We start from the raw sequence: 14175 nt of genomic DNA, 5'->3' as shown, positions 1-14175 counted from the left end.
CGTTTAGTATGTAAGTTAATTTTTCATACACTTGGAATTAAGACCCCCGTGACCCTGTGTTCGGATTCAGCAGGTTAGAAAATGGATGGATGGATGGAACTAATGAGAATTATTGGAAATATTTATAAAACTGAGATACAGATACATCTTAAGTGTGATAGTGGAAAATCAGCATGGGAGTTAAAAGGGAATATTGTGCTTGATTAATAAATTACAGTTTTTTAGGGTATTAACAAATGCACTGAATTACTGCAGACCATATTTGTTTTTCAAGCAGCTTGACATAATATTACAAGTCCAAACAACAATCTGCAAGAGTTTCAGATTTTGGGAATAATTCAGTGGTACTCACCAAAGATACTAGACAAAGGGGTGCTGACAAACAGGTGCCGACAAAAACTTGCAGGAAAACAGCATAAAGAAACAAAATTCAATCAGCTAGTGGACTGCTATTTTCATCCTGGGCAGTTCCTGTGGAGAAAAGTGCAGGCATTTAATTACTGGACACTTACAAAAACAATGAAGGCTAAAATATTACTAGTTTTAAGTTGTTTGCATTATGATGACATTACCACTTCTTTTGAAGAGACTGTGAATAGTTTTAAACATAAGACATGTTACATAACAAAACATACACATATGTGCATAGAAAATAGGATTTCTTGTTGGTGTGTTAATGACAAACGAGTATCATCTTTATGTGTTGCCTTGTTTGTGATCTGTTTGCGGAAAGTAAGCTCATCCTTTTAAGAATATTCCACAAGTAGCAGGAAATGAAATGCGTGTTTTATGTTAGTGTATTTAATGTCTTAAATGTAATGTGTTTGACTGAGGAGTTGTATGTGAACTGTGTGTAATAAGTGGGCCTATTTCTTTAAGGATATTGCCCAAATGTCAGCCTGTCTTGTGTGCCATTGCTCGGTCTAGACTATGGTGCACTGAGATTAAGGTTGTTTGTCAATATATGTAAAAAGCAATATTCTGCATTTTTTACTGCCTTATCATATGTTGCTGCTATATGTGCAACAAGCAAGGGAAGCAAAATAGCACAATCTGTCAGCCATGTCTGTGACTTCTATCATACTTTGCTGCTTTCCCAGAAAGAAAAGGGAAAATTTGGATATCAGAAAAAAAAAACAGAAAAATAAGGAAATTAATATGCTTCATGCTTTCCATCATTCAATTAACAATGTGTTATTGATCACATGCATCTCATTTAAAATTGTCTAAAATATAACAAGACCAAAAATCCAATCTGTGAGCCTTGTCATCCAGCAGGTGCATCACTAGCCCACATCTTTTGAGAATGCCCTACACTTACATACATTAATATTGGGCAAAACTTTTTGTATGCTTTTCAGAGAGCCTTATATTTAAAATCACTTCTAATGCTTTACGAGCACTATTTTTGGCAAACCCTGATTGGATTAAAGTAAAATGTGAAAAATCAGCTATAACATCGTGAGCACACTGCTAGCACATAGATTTATGTCGCTCAATTGGAAGAATCAGAACTACCTTCTGCAACTCAGTGGCAAAGCTATGCATTATATTATCACAAACTGGAAAGAAATCTAATTATTTTACAAGGATCCGCTCAAATTGTTTTCAAAACGTGTTAAGAACTCATTAATGTAATACTAAAAGAAGAGTCCTGAGCCCATGATTGTTTTTTTAAGTACTGGTTATCACACTCAGAATGCTTATGTGCACGCATCATGGCTGCCTCATGTTCTCAGCGTTCTTTTGACGTGTGTCCTGAGCACGTCATTAGAAATCAACGTGACACGTGCACGAGTTGCAGTACCAGTAAATATACGGGTAGAGTGTGTGTTCAAGTTTTGGTATGTGACATCAGCATTGATTTTTGCTCTCCACACGTGATGGCAGGCTCAATGGCAGGATCAATCTGCGTGCTTCGATGTTTGATGAATGGTTCGATACAGTGAAGCAAATCATCAAACTTAAATGCTGACATGTGAATGTCTTGATGGTGCTTTACTTCATCCATTTCTCGCATAGGCAATACAACTGTCACATATTACCCATCATAATGACACAATACATTTAAAGGTCTCACATACAATCTTCTGTGTCGAATTACTTTTTTTTTTTGCGCCTTCGCAACAACATCAGAATGCAAATAATTTTTATTTTTAACATCTTTTTAAACCTCCAGGCCCAAGTATAGTCAGTACACCGCTTGCATAGCAGCAGCATCCTGTGTAGCATAAGGTATTTCCCTGGCCTTGCTCTACTTGCAGAAAAAGAACTATGTATGATGAGTCTCTCTGTTGATATTGCTGTCTTTACTTTTTGGATGACAACTGAATGTTGAGTTCCTTTTTATGATTGATCTTAAAACATTTTGTTGCATTTGCTATGTTAATCTGGTTTGTTTGATTAATCTGTATTCTGTTTAATGTTCCATTTTTCAAATGAAAGGTAAAAAAGAGTAGCATAGAATGTTAATTTCACATTGTAAAAATGTACTAATATTGTTGTTCTGTGCTCAGAAATTTATTTGATCCAATACAATAGCAAACCAGTAGGGTGAGCAGCTGTAATGTCATGTAATGAGAAATTTTGTAATGATTATTAAAAAATAAATAGTAGTGGAAGTAAGAAATAGTACATACTGTATATCTGTGCTGAATTTCTTGCTTCTCTTTTGAATTTAACTTAAAGATCTTGATAAAAATGTAGCTAACTAGTTGATAAAATGTGTAAATGACCATAGCCTATAGGGACTACTAGACATTCTAGAGTCAGCAAAATCATTACAGGAGGACATGGACAAAGTAAGTGGAATATGAACAAATAATTTTTTTATACAGAAAAATTTAATTGAGATGAGAGTTGAAAAGCTTGAAAATGCAGATTATAAGAACAACTTAATAGTGGCAATGAAGTCATCATTACTCACTTCCAGTCAGTATACAGAAACAAGCAAAAACAACAATTTAATGTTGAGTTACACAAAATTAACTCTGTGTCAAGGACAAATTAAGGGCAGTTATATGTTTGGTGTACCACCGACTTGTATTGCTTCATCTAGGATTTCTTGTGCAGTTTTGGTCTCCAAATTACAAATAAATAAATAAAAATAATAGTTCTAGAGGAGTTGTGATAGGAGCAACTCGTTTGATTCCTAGATTAAGAGGTAGGAGGAGAAGGGAAGTGGACAACTTTCAAAACTGACAAAACTGACTAAAGACAAACTGACTAAAGACAAAAATGAAATAAAATAAAAAAGGTATGAAATGGTCCATTTAAGTTTTACTTTAGTGACATTCAACATAAAATTTTATGACACAATACAACTGATTGCACAGTACAATTAGGTACAATCAAGTATATTCATTTATATATGTATTGTGTATACAAATACTGTACATGAAGATTAAAATGAACAGGAAACCGAATCAATGAACAACTTAAATAATTTAACACTAAACACATTGGGTCAAATGAAGTAAACAAGCTGCACATATAGACAGGTGCCTTGGTGGCTTAAAGCCTCTGTCCACAGGTCTTAGTGTATGTGTGCTTGTGTGTTCTCACTTCTTTCTATTTATCCAGGATATTACGCTATCATATCAGCTATCTTCACTTATACATTTCTTTTCTGTGTGTGAGTGTGCACATGTGTGCCTCTTTGTACATCTATATTTAAATAAATTATACATGTTAAAAACTACTCGTGCAAAAAATTTCCAATAGGCCTAGCCCTATTGCTAAACTGAGCAGAGTACAAAATCCCAATCAAATCAAACAATAACTATGGCACTTATCGGTGGACAAACATCAAACCATTTCTGAAGGGTTTGGGGGGTAAGTACTGGACTACACGGACTACACTGGACCGAATATCAAACACAATGCAACTTTTTTAAAAAAGTTATACGTAGGTCTCAGCATTCAGCACGGATATCTCATAAAAGGCTTATTGTAAATTTTTGTATTTTTCCTAGGATGTAGTCACCCGGCAACTCTACACAATGCTAAACAACTGCACCATTTTCTGACAAAAGCTGTAACACATGGCAAATCAGTGTTGATTTTCCACAGACACCATGCTAAAATCAACTTCTCTCAACGTCTTGAACATCACAGAATCAGAACTTAAACTTAACTTACCAGCAGATTCTTGACTCCCATCACCAAACTTAGATTCAGAAAAAAAGAACACTAGACATCAGATAGTCATTAGTTAAATCAAGCAGCGGGTTTTCAGATGTAATATTCTTGGATTTTCTCATTGCAATTCAAGTCAATACAAACCACTGCTAAGAACTGTGAATTCTCACACATCACGTCATGTCCACATTATTCTCACGCTACTGAACTGCCATAGAAAGGCTTATGCTGTTAAAAAACATAATAATAAAGAATAGTACCTGTCGATTTATTTGTTAATCATTACACTCTCATTTACAATATAAGTCTTAAGTGCTGGATTTTAAACAAAAAAATAAATATATAATTGTAGAAATTATAACAATATCCCTGATCTGATTCCCTTTCAATGGTAAACTATTTATTTAATTTTTTTACTGTTATTTTAACATGCACACTAGGGAAACTCGCTAATGTATACTGGGCTTTAACTTGCCCATTTTGTATGTATAAAGAATTAGATGATATTTATAACAAACCTCATCGCATGTCTCTACTGTAACTCTTGGATGTTATACCGGACATTTTCGCTTTATTTTACGAATCTACTACATACATTATCATTGATTCGATTTACTTTAAGCACAGTTTTATATGTATTTCATTGTATAGTACTTGTTACACATATATGGAGTTTTCAAATATTATAAAAAAAAAGTTATCGAAAAATCAATATTTCGAGTTTACAATAGAATTTAACGGAAAAACAACAGTCATCGGGACTTGGCCCTAAACTGTGCAGTAAGTAAAGTACATTGCAGCGAAGGTCGTTTTAAATACAGCTTCCGGAAAACGAATAGCACGATCAGTGAGCAATTCCGCAGTGCTACCAACAGTCAGTCTGATATTTTTATACTGCAGTGTAAGGCTTTTGTTCTTATCTTTTGAGATTAGACAACAGCAATTCGATTGATTAACATTATTCCGGTTTAATGAAAAATAGAGATCCGTGTGAAAATCAGATCTTGCCGTTGTACGTCGACTCGGAGTCAGGGCCGAATTGAATAAAGAACACTGCAGTCAACGAAACATTCTCTATACGATCATTTATGTGACATATCATATTCTACGCTTTTTAGAAAATGAAAAACGTTACTTACGTTCCTTTTTTTCTAACAAAAACCGCTTGCGAATGCCTCTGGCTTTGAAACTAAATACGTCACGCCCATTGCTCGCTTTCACTTTTGCTTTGCTTTGCTGCCTGAGATAAACGTTCTTTTATCCCTAAAAAGCCCTTATTTTATCTGAAAATTGAAATCGCGTCCAAGCGTAATAAAACCTGTAAATCGGTATAACATTCACATAAAGTGTACGCCAAAACACATAACTTGTTAATTTATTCACAGACTTGTTATATTTTGTCATTGCTTGATATTACCTTAATGCACGAATTAGACATTCTGAACTGAATCAGTTTCACACGCGTGACTTCTTAAACCATTCTGACATCTTTATTCTGTTCCCAGTCATAATCAACCTGCAGCATTACTTAAAGTAACATCCACCTTATTAGTACATGCCAGCCCCCTTACCTCAGTTACAAAATCCATCATACTCAGTTTCTCCAAGTAATTACAAATTTACCTATTACGCCAGCTGACATGCTTTCTTTCTTTTGAATCAATAGTTTATCTAATTTTGCAGCTTTAATTAAACTGAACACTGCATAACAAAGTTCATTTCCACACTTTCTTATTCGGAATAACTTATTCAATCACATAGTCCTTCAGTTTTTGAGGTATCTTCCTTTGACATGAAGTGTTGTGGGCTGACTGGAACCTTCCAAGCTCAGTTCAGAATCTCTTAGCTTCTCAATGGTTGTTTGCTGTCCTGAGTCATTTGTCAACTGCTGTCTTTCCTCTGCAACTGTATTGCACCCCTTTTAGTGATTCTACCGCCACTTTGCCAGTCTTGCTCACTACTCTGTGTGGTATTGCAATGAATTGTGTACTGAATTTGTCTGCTTTCTCGTGCCTCACAAGAACATGAACTCCAGTGTTATTATAATTATTAAAGAGTACGTATATAAACCCTTGACACATTTTTAGGAAGTCACTGAACACTGGGGAAATTCCAAAGGACTGGAAAATGGCAAATCTTATCAAATTATGTAAAAAGGGTTTAGCAGACAGATCCAAACAACTATAGGCCAGTAAGCTTGACGTGCATCTCATGAAAATTAATGGAAGGAACTGTTAAAGATAAGATTGACCAACACCTGGCAAGGACAGAAGTTATTCTGAACAGTCAGCATGGGTTCAGAAGAGGCAGGTCGTGTTTTACTAACATGCTGGAATTCTATGAGGAGGCAACAAAAGTATACGATCAAAGAGGAGCAGATGATATTATTTATCTGGACTTTCAGAAAGCATTTGATAAGGTGCCATATATGAGATGTTGGGCATCAAACTAAAAGAAGTAGGAGTTTAGAGTGACATTTTAGATGGGTGCAGAATTGGCTCAGACACAGGAAGCAGAGGGTGATGGTGTGAGGAACCTCATCAGAATTGGCCAAAGTTGAGAGTGGTGTTCCACAGGGGTCAGTGCTAGGGTCGCTATTATTTTTAATATGTAGAAATGATTTAGATAGGAATATATGTAACAAGCTGGTTAAGTTTGCAGATGATACCAAGATAGGTGGATTGGCAGATAATCTGGAATCTGTTAAATCATCACAGAGGGGCTTGGACAGCATGCAGGCTTAGCCAAATTTGTGGAATATGGAGTTTAATGTCAGTAAATGTAAAGTATGTGGAAGAATAATTTAGGGTAACGTAGCATTCATCTTAAACAAATAGCATAAAGGGATAATTAATGTCAGAAACCTGTTCAGGCACACCAGGAAACCAAATAAAGGTCAAGTGAACAACAAAATGTACACTGAAGTAAAAGTTTTGGTTTAGGAAAAATACTGAGATGGTCAAATAACAAATGTATAACAGAAGAAAGGCTGATGTAATATACAAAATGTCCTGAAGGATGACTAAGAAATCAGCAGTTGTCCTATAAATGAGAATTGACAATTGTTATATGTACAGAAACTTAAAGGGTGGTAGCTCATCTCAAAAGGTTTAAGAAGAACTTTATTTTATATAAATCATTTAAGGTGTAAACCAATGAACCAACCAGAGTAAAATGTATGCATTGATTTAACACTGTATGTAAATTTAACAGTTTCTAAAACAAACCTCTATTCTTTGCTTCTCTGACTATTCTGACCAGGCTGTAACAGACTGTTTTTGATGTGAATGCTTCCTCCAAGGCATTTTGCTGAGGAGTAATTAAAAGATGCAATGAACAGCTTTTCTTCTGCCTGATTACTGAATTGTCCTGTTAGATGATGTTTCTTTCTTAATAAGATGTTAAATTTCTACCACAAGTATTACACATAGGAAGTGAAAATGTGAGGTTTAAATACACAATGGGAAGTCTGAAAACCAAGAGTACACATTATGAGAAGGATTTAGGAGTCATAGTGAACTCTACGCTATCGACTTCCAGGCAGTGTTCAGAAGCCATTAAGAAGATTTGAAATTGGAAAAAATCAGCTTCTCACTTAAAGAATCTGTTCAAACATTTTTCAAAACCTGGCAGGATCTAATCAATAACATTTTAGAATAAGCATTTAAATTGAGGAAGCAGATTCTTTATCTTTTTTATTCTGTTTATTTTTATTCATATATTAATTTATCTATTTACTTATTTTTACAAGTTTAAAGTTTTATTCTGCTGGCCTAGCTCTCTTTCTCATGGGTGGGGGTTGATTTGTTTCAAATCTAGTTTTGTTAAACTTGACTTGCTTGTATGGAATGTTATTTGATTTTAATCTATAATAATAAAAGGCAAAGCCCTCACTCACTCACTCACTCACTCACTCACTGACTCATCACTAATTCTCCAACTTCCCATGTAGGTAGAAAGCTGAAATTTGGCAGGCTTATTCCTTACAGCATACTTACAAAAGTTAAGCAGGTTTCATTTCGAAATTCTACACGTAACGGTCATAACGGTCGATAATGGTCGACAACGTCCGCCATGTTGAACTTTCTTACTTATGGCCCCATCTTCACAAAATTTGGTAGGCGGCTTCCCTGCACTAACTGAAACCGCTGTACTTACTTATTTCGATGGTATGACGCCACTGTCGGCCGCCATATTGAACTTTCCAACATCACCAATTTTCAAACTTCCCGTGTAGGTAGAAGGCTGACCCCATCTTCACGAAATTTGGTAGGTGGCTTCCCTGCGCTAACTAAAACCGATGTACGTACTTATTTCGGTGGTATGACGCCACTGTCGACCGCCATATTGAATTTTTCAAACGTCACTAATTCTCCAACTTCCCGTGTAGGTAGAAGGCTGAAATTTGTCAGGCCCATTCCTTACAGCTTACTTACAAAAGTTAAACAGGTTTCATTTTGAAATTCCACGCGTAATAGTCATAACGGTCAACAACGTCCGCCATATTGAACTTTCTTATTCATGGCCCCATCTTCACGAAATTTGGTAGGCGGCTTCCCTGCACTAACCGAAACCAATGTACATGCTTATTTCGGTGGTATGCCGCCACTGTCAGCCGCCATATTGAACTTTCCAACATCACTAATTCTGAAACTTCCCGTGTAGGTAGAAGGCTGAAATTTGGTACTTATTTCGGTGGTATGATTCCACTGTCGGCCGCCATATTGAACTTTTAACGGAAACTGATGTCTGTACTTCTTATTATTATTATTATGTTATTTATGGCCCCATCTTCTCGAAATTTGGTAGGCCGTTTCCCTGAGCTAACCGAAACCAATGTACGTACTTATTTCGGTGGTATGATGTCACTGTTGGCTGCCATATTGAACTTTTCAACAGTCTTTGTTACTTATGGGCCCATCTTCAAGACATTTTGTACACGGGTTCCCAGCGCTAACCGAATCCTACTTACGTACATATATACGTTCATAGCCTGCAGCTCGGTCGCCGTGTGAGGCGGCATTGGGTCCCCCATCCCAACGCCTCCCACGTTGTTGGCTGCCTGCCTATATAAGACCGTCCGTCGCTCCGGTCTCTACATTCCCTTCCTTGCTTCGCAATGGGATTCACGTCTCCCTACTGATAACTACAGCCTTTTTGTTTAATCCACGGCTTCTCCGCTGTTTTATTGTTTGTTTATTACAATTATAGTTATTGTGTAGGTATTTTACACTTACTTTACATTTGTCAGGTACCCATTTCCTTTATCATTCCAACCCCCATTACCATGTCTATCGAGATGATCATATTGCACGGCCATATCAGGCTCACTCTTGATATCCGGAGGAACATTATGTCTTATGTGTTGAATGACTGAGACAGGTTTACGATGTGGACTGATGACGGTACAGGAGATAATTATACTACACAGGAGCACTATAAGAGTAAAATGCTTAAGCTCTTCACCTATGGTTTTGCATCTGAGTTGATGCCTGCCACTGAATTGTTCGGTTGTTGCTTTCAAGTGTACCGAAATGGCCAAATATTTTACACCTTTCGACAACTGCCAATGCCTCTTAAACATCTTAGATTCACAGGTGACGATTTCAGTAGTGGACACTTTGATGTTTATGAATGTTTAAACTCTCAAAACCTGGATGTGATTTTATCGATGAAACCGGTTGTGTGCTCACAACGCTTGACAGATACCAAATGTCACTTCAACACAACAAATCCTGCAAATACTGTCGTAATTGAAACAAACCATGAAACCGATTATGACAGCAGCACTCTAAGCTGTGAGATTTGAGACAAGATTACTGTTCACATGGCCAACTGTATGTTGCATCCTTAAGAATAAGCTCAGCGCACAGCTTGGTCATATTACAACCGGAGAGCTGAGGTGACAACATGGTATACAAAGAGATCCTTAACAAATAATTATTGGCATATTTTCCCTCAGTTAAAAAGGTTTACTTTTCTTCTTAATAAAAATTTTAATGCAGTACTTCACCGCTGCGAAGCGCGGGTACTTTGCTAGTAAAATCAATAAATTGCAAAAAGAAAAAAGAATCAGAATGTCAGGTTATATAGCACAATGTGTGGAGTACAAGTCACAGGAGGTTCTGCTCAACCCTTATAACGCACTGGTGAGGCCTCATCTTGAGTACTGGGTGTAGTTTTGGTCTCCAGGCTACAAAAAGGACATAGCAGCACTGGAGAAGGTCCAGAGAAGAGCGACTAGGCTGATTCCAGGGCTACAGGGGGTAAAATTATGAAGGAAGATTAAAAGAGCTGAGCCTATACAGTTTAAGCAAAAGAAGATTAAGAGGAGACATGATTTAAGTGTTTAAAATTATGAAGGGAATCACTGCAGTGGATCAAGACTGTTATTTTAAAATGAGTTTATCAAGAACACAGGGACACAGTTGGAAACTTTTTAAGGGTAAGTTTCACAGAAACATTAGGAAGTTTCCCTTTACACAGGGAATGATAGACACTTGGAATAAGCGACCAAGTAGTGTGGTAGACAGTAAGACTTTAGGGACTTTCAAAACTCGACTTGATGTGTTTTTGGAAGAAATAAGTGGATCGGACTGGCGAGCTTTGTTGGGCTGAATGGCTGTTCTCCTCCAGATTATTCTAATGTTCTAACAAGGAGATTACCATTTCCAAACGGACAGAAAATCACATTTCCCATTTCCTTTTAGTTATACAGATTTGCATATTTTATTTTTTTTTTGTATTTTTAATGCAATGGCGTACTTTCTATTAATTTTATTTCGGAGTGGTGGCTCTGAAGCTAAGCATCTGTGCTGGTATCCCGAAGGTTGCTGGTTCAAATCCCCGTCACTGCCAAAAGAGAGATCCTACTCTGCTGGACCCTTGAGCAAGGCCCTTAACCTGCAATTGCTCCAGGGGTGCTGTACAATGGCTGACCCTGCGCTCTGTCCCCAAGGGGTATGCGAAAAATAACAAATTCCTAATACAAGAAATTGTATAAGTCAAAATAAAGAACACAATTAATCTTACTGGTAAAATAGTTTTATCCAAAATCAGTATTGAACAAGAATTGTATCTGATAGACCATATCAATCAATACAATGCCCAAACATTACTGATGCTTTGTGCAATAAACTAAAACACTTGTGACATTTTTAGAATTGCTTTATTGTTACCAGTGTGAAATTTATTGAGCAAATGAGCTCGAAAGGAGCAGTGGATGGTCTATCAATCCTGCTCATTGCCTTGGAAATATTTTGCCTCCTTACAAGAATGTTTCTTATTGTGCCATGACATTTCATTTGGTTTCAGGTCAGGATTTGGACCCAGCCATTTCAACACTGTTTTGAATTTGCTTGTATAGTTAAGGTGTTCCAAACCTGCTTATCCAGGGCAGGGTCATGGAGAAACTGGAGCCTATCCCAGCAAGCACAGGGTGTAGGGCTGGAGCAATCTGTGGACAGGGTGCCAGTCCATTCCGGGGTGACAAATACATAATAAAGGAATGTAAATATGTTGGGACTTACCTTTTATCATTAATCATACACTTTCTCAGAATATCTGTGCCCTCTGATGATTAATTAAACACAAACATCTGCTATATGCAACTAGTGCAACATCTCACAATGCTCCATGACCTTGCCTCTGTTACTCATTTATTCAAGAACTTGTTTTGTCTCGCTGTCTACAAAACGGTTATTTCAATAACCTTCTGGAACACAACTGTATTCGGGAAATGTAGCAAGATTTTGTTTTTAAAAGCGGTGTTCCTCTTCTAAGTGTTCTTTCTAGTGCACTGCTCTTGTTTATATTTTTAACTATGATGCTTTCACGGTTATCAATGTTTTCACAAACATTATTATTATTTTACTTTGAATATAAATGATCAGTGCTTCAGAACTCCAAGGATTCACGTTCAAATCCCAGCCTGGTCAGTGTCTCTGTGGAATTTGCATGTTCTCAAGTTCTCCTCATACATCCCAGGTTAACTGCTAACTTTGAAAAAAAAACATTTTATATAGTGCCTTTCACACACTCAAAGCACTTAACTCTGTTGTCATTTTTAATTTAACTCATCTGTGAAGTTGTCCATTTTATCATTGTGACTCTTCATTTACTTTTTGTCACATCTGGAACTGTGCTTATGAATACAACTTATTATAATTTCAGTAACACACTTGTGAGATCAGTGCAGCTGTTAGCTTGTATTTTACACCTCTATATGTCACTGAAATGAGCCCACTAGGCAGTTGAGGAGACCCTGCCAGGGTTCTAAAATGATACTGATGATCATTTAGCAGACACATTCATCCAAGGAGACTCACAAATCCTGGCATCTCTGAAAACTCCCTTATAAAATTGGTCCTTTCTAGACATAAGATCCCAATTCACTTCATCATCATGTGTAGTTATTTTCTCTTACTTGATTCACATGTTAAAATTTCACAGTTGATAACATTGGTTCAAATAACGTGGACCTACAGTCTCATAACCCCCCACATCTATGAATGTAGAGCCTGCCTGAATTAAAACAGTACAGAATGGGCATTTGGACTGGCCACAGTGACATCATGAAGAAACGTTTATAAAAAGCAGTTTTGTTTTGTTTACAGAGGCTAATGCTGGCACCTCCACCCATTGTGGCTGGTTCATTTTTTCTTGAGTTTTTTTAATCAGAGCTCATCTTTTTGTGTAAGTTTTTCTCTTTCATTAATCAGATGCCTCATTTTTTTATTTCATTTAACCACAAATATGTCAGTGTCAACAAGTGACAGTTTTTCAAAACACTTAAAATATTGTGTTTTAGTCCAGACCTGACTATACAAGTACTTAATGCTATATATTAATTAATATTGGTTTAATTGTTGGCCATGTAGTGCCAGAGTGATTCTGATTCTGCCTCTTAGCTTTAGTGTCACAGATTCAAATCCCTGGCCTGATCTCTATCTTGTGTGTACGTTGCAAGTCCTCTCAGGGTCTTTTTGCTTTTTCTCCCACATCTCATGCAGCTCAGGATACTAGTGACTGCAAAGTAGCCCAAGTGTTAGTAAATGTTCCTGGTAGTGGACTGGCCTTTTGTTCATGGTTGGCCACACTTTGCTACTGGCACTGGCACAGCTCTCTGTCACCCTGATTTAAAGAAGTTAGTTACAAAATGGATGATTGCATATATAAAGTCTCTGATTTCTTCTAGCTCACTCTCTTCAATCTGCAATCACAAGATTCCTAACTACCTCAAGGCAAAGATCTACAAAGCAGCCATCTGCTCAGTAGCCATGTAATGGGTCAAATGTTGACCAGCCTCCACCAAGTATAAGTTCATCATGGAGATGTGAATCCTGCAGTGGGTTCTCAGCCTAACCAGATATGACATTATCATGAATGAAGACGTTCGGAAGATAATCAGAATGGTGTAGATTGATGAGAACATGTGCAGTGCAAACCTTCAGTGGTACAGCCATGTCATTTGCAGTGATGACAACTCAGTGGCCAACACGGCTTTACAATTGAGCCTGTGTGGCAAGAGGACATGTGGAAGACCGAATCAAGGAAGATAGGTGACAAGTTGTCGTTGCTTCAGAAGATGACCTCGATCAAAAAAAGTGTTGAAAGTCCTGCTCAACAGTTGACCTTTCACAAGCGCAGGATTAAAGCTAGGAAGAAGAAAATTTCTTTCAAACAGCTCACTCTCTTCATTTGGCCAGTCTTTTACTGTCACAAAGTGGACACATCAGGGTCATCAGGCCTCTCCTAGCAGGTCACTTTACTAAAATACTGAAGAAAACAAATCCATCACTGTAGAGAATACAACCATCTTTGCATAATTATTCTTTAAAGGTAACACAAATTGAGTGTACTCATTATTACTATTACTTCTCTGGTCTCCATTTTAATGTAATCATTGTTTATGATTGTTTATCAAGTCAACAATTTTACCCAAAGCAAATTAAGAATTACAAGTCTGCAGTTATGATGTTTCCATTAAATGCCGAAATCCTGAGGGGTTAAAGGCAGATTATCAAAAAACAGCAG

At 37.0% G+C, this 14175-nt stretch overlaps 1 protein-coding gene across 6 annotated transcripts in view; it reads right to left on the bottom strand.

The window, feature by feature from the left end:
* LOC120519111 (butyrophilin subfamily 1 member A1-like) overlaps nt 1-14175 on the bottom strand; it is a 130373-nt gene that overhangs the window by 109005 nt on the left and 7193 nt on the right. For 2 of the 6 annotated variants that reach the window (XR_005631386.1, XM_039742220.1), the window contains exons 1-2: nt 5280-5380; nt 353-471 (exon numbers count right to left, since the gene is read on the bottom strand). The gene's annotated coding sequence lies outside the window, so the exon portion shown is untranslated. Of the gene's footprint in view, nt 1-352; nt 472-4140; nt 4305-5279; nt 5381-5557; nt 5662-14175 lie in introns of those variants that run through there. The other 4 variants (XM_039742216.1, XM_039742215.1, XM_039742219.1 and 1 more) reach the window with 4 other exon arrangements.

Source organism: Polypterus senegalus, chromosome 18, assembly GCF_016835505.1.
Source record: "Polypterus senegalus isolate Bchr_013 chromosome 18, ASM1683550v1, whole genome shotgun sequence".
In the NCBI taxonomy this organism is placed as follows: domain Eukaryota; kingdom Metazoa; phylum Chordata; class Cladistia; order Polypteriformes; family Polypteridae; genus Polypterus; species Polypterus senegalus.
Note: the sequence above shows the minus strand (reverse complement) of the source record. Positions and strands in the feature narration are given on the sequence as shown.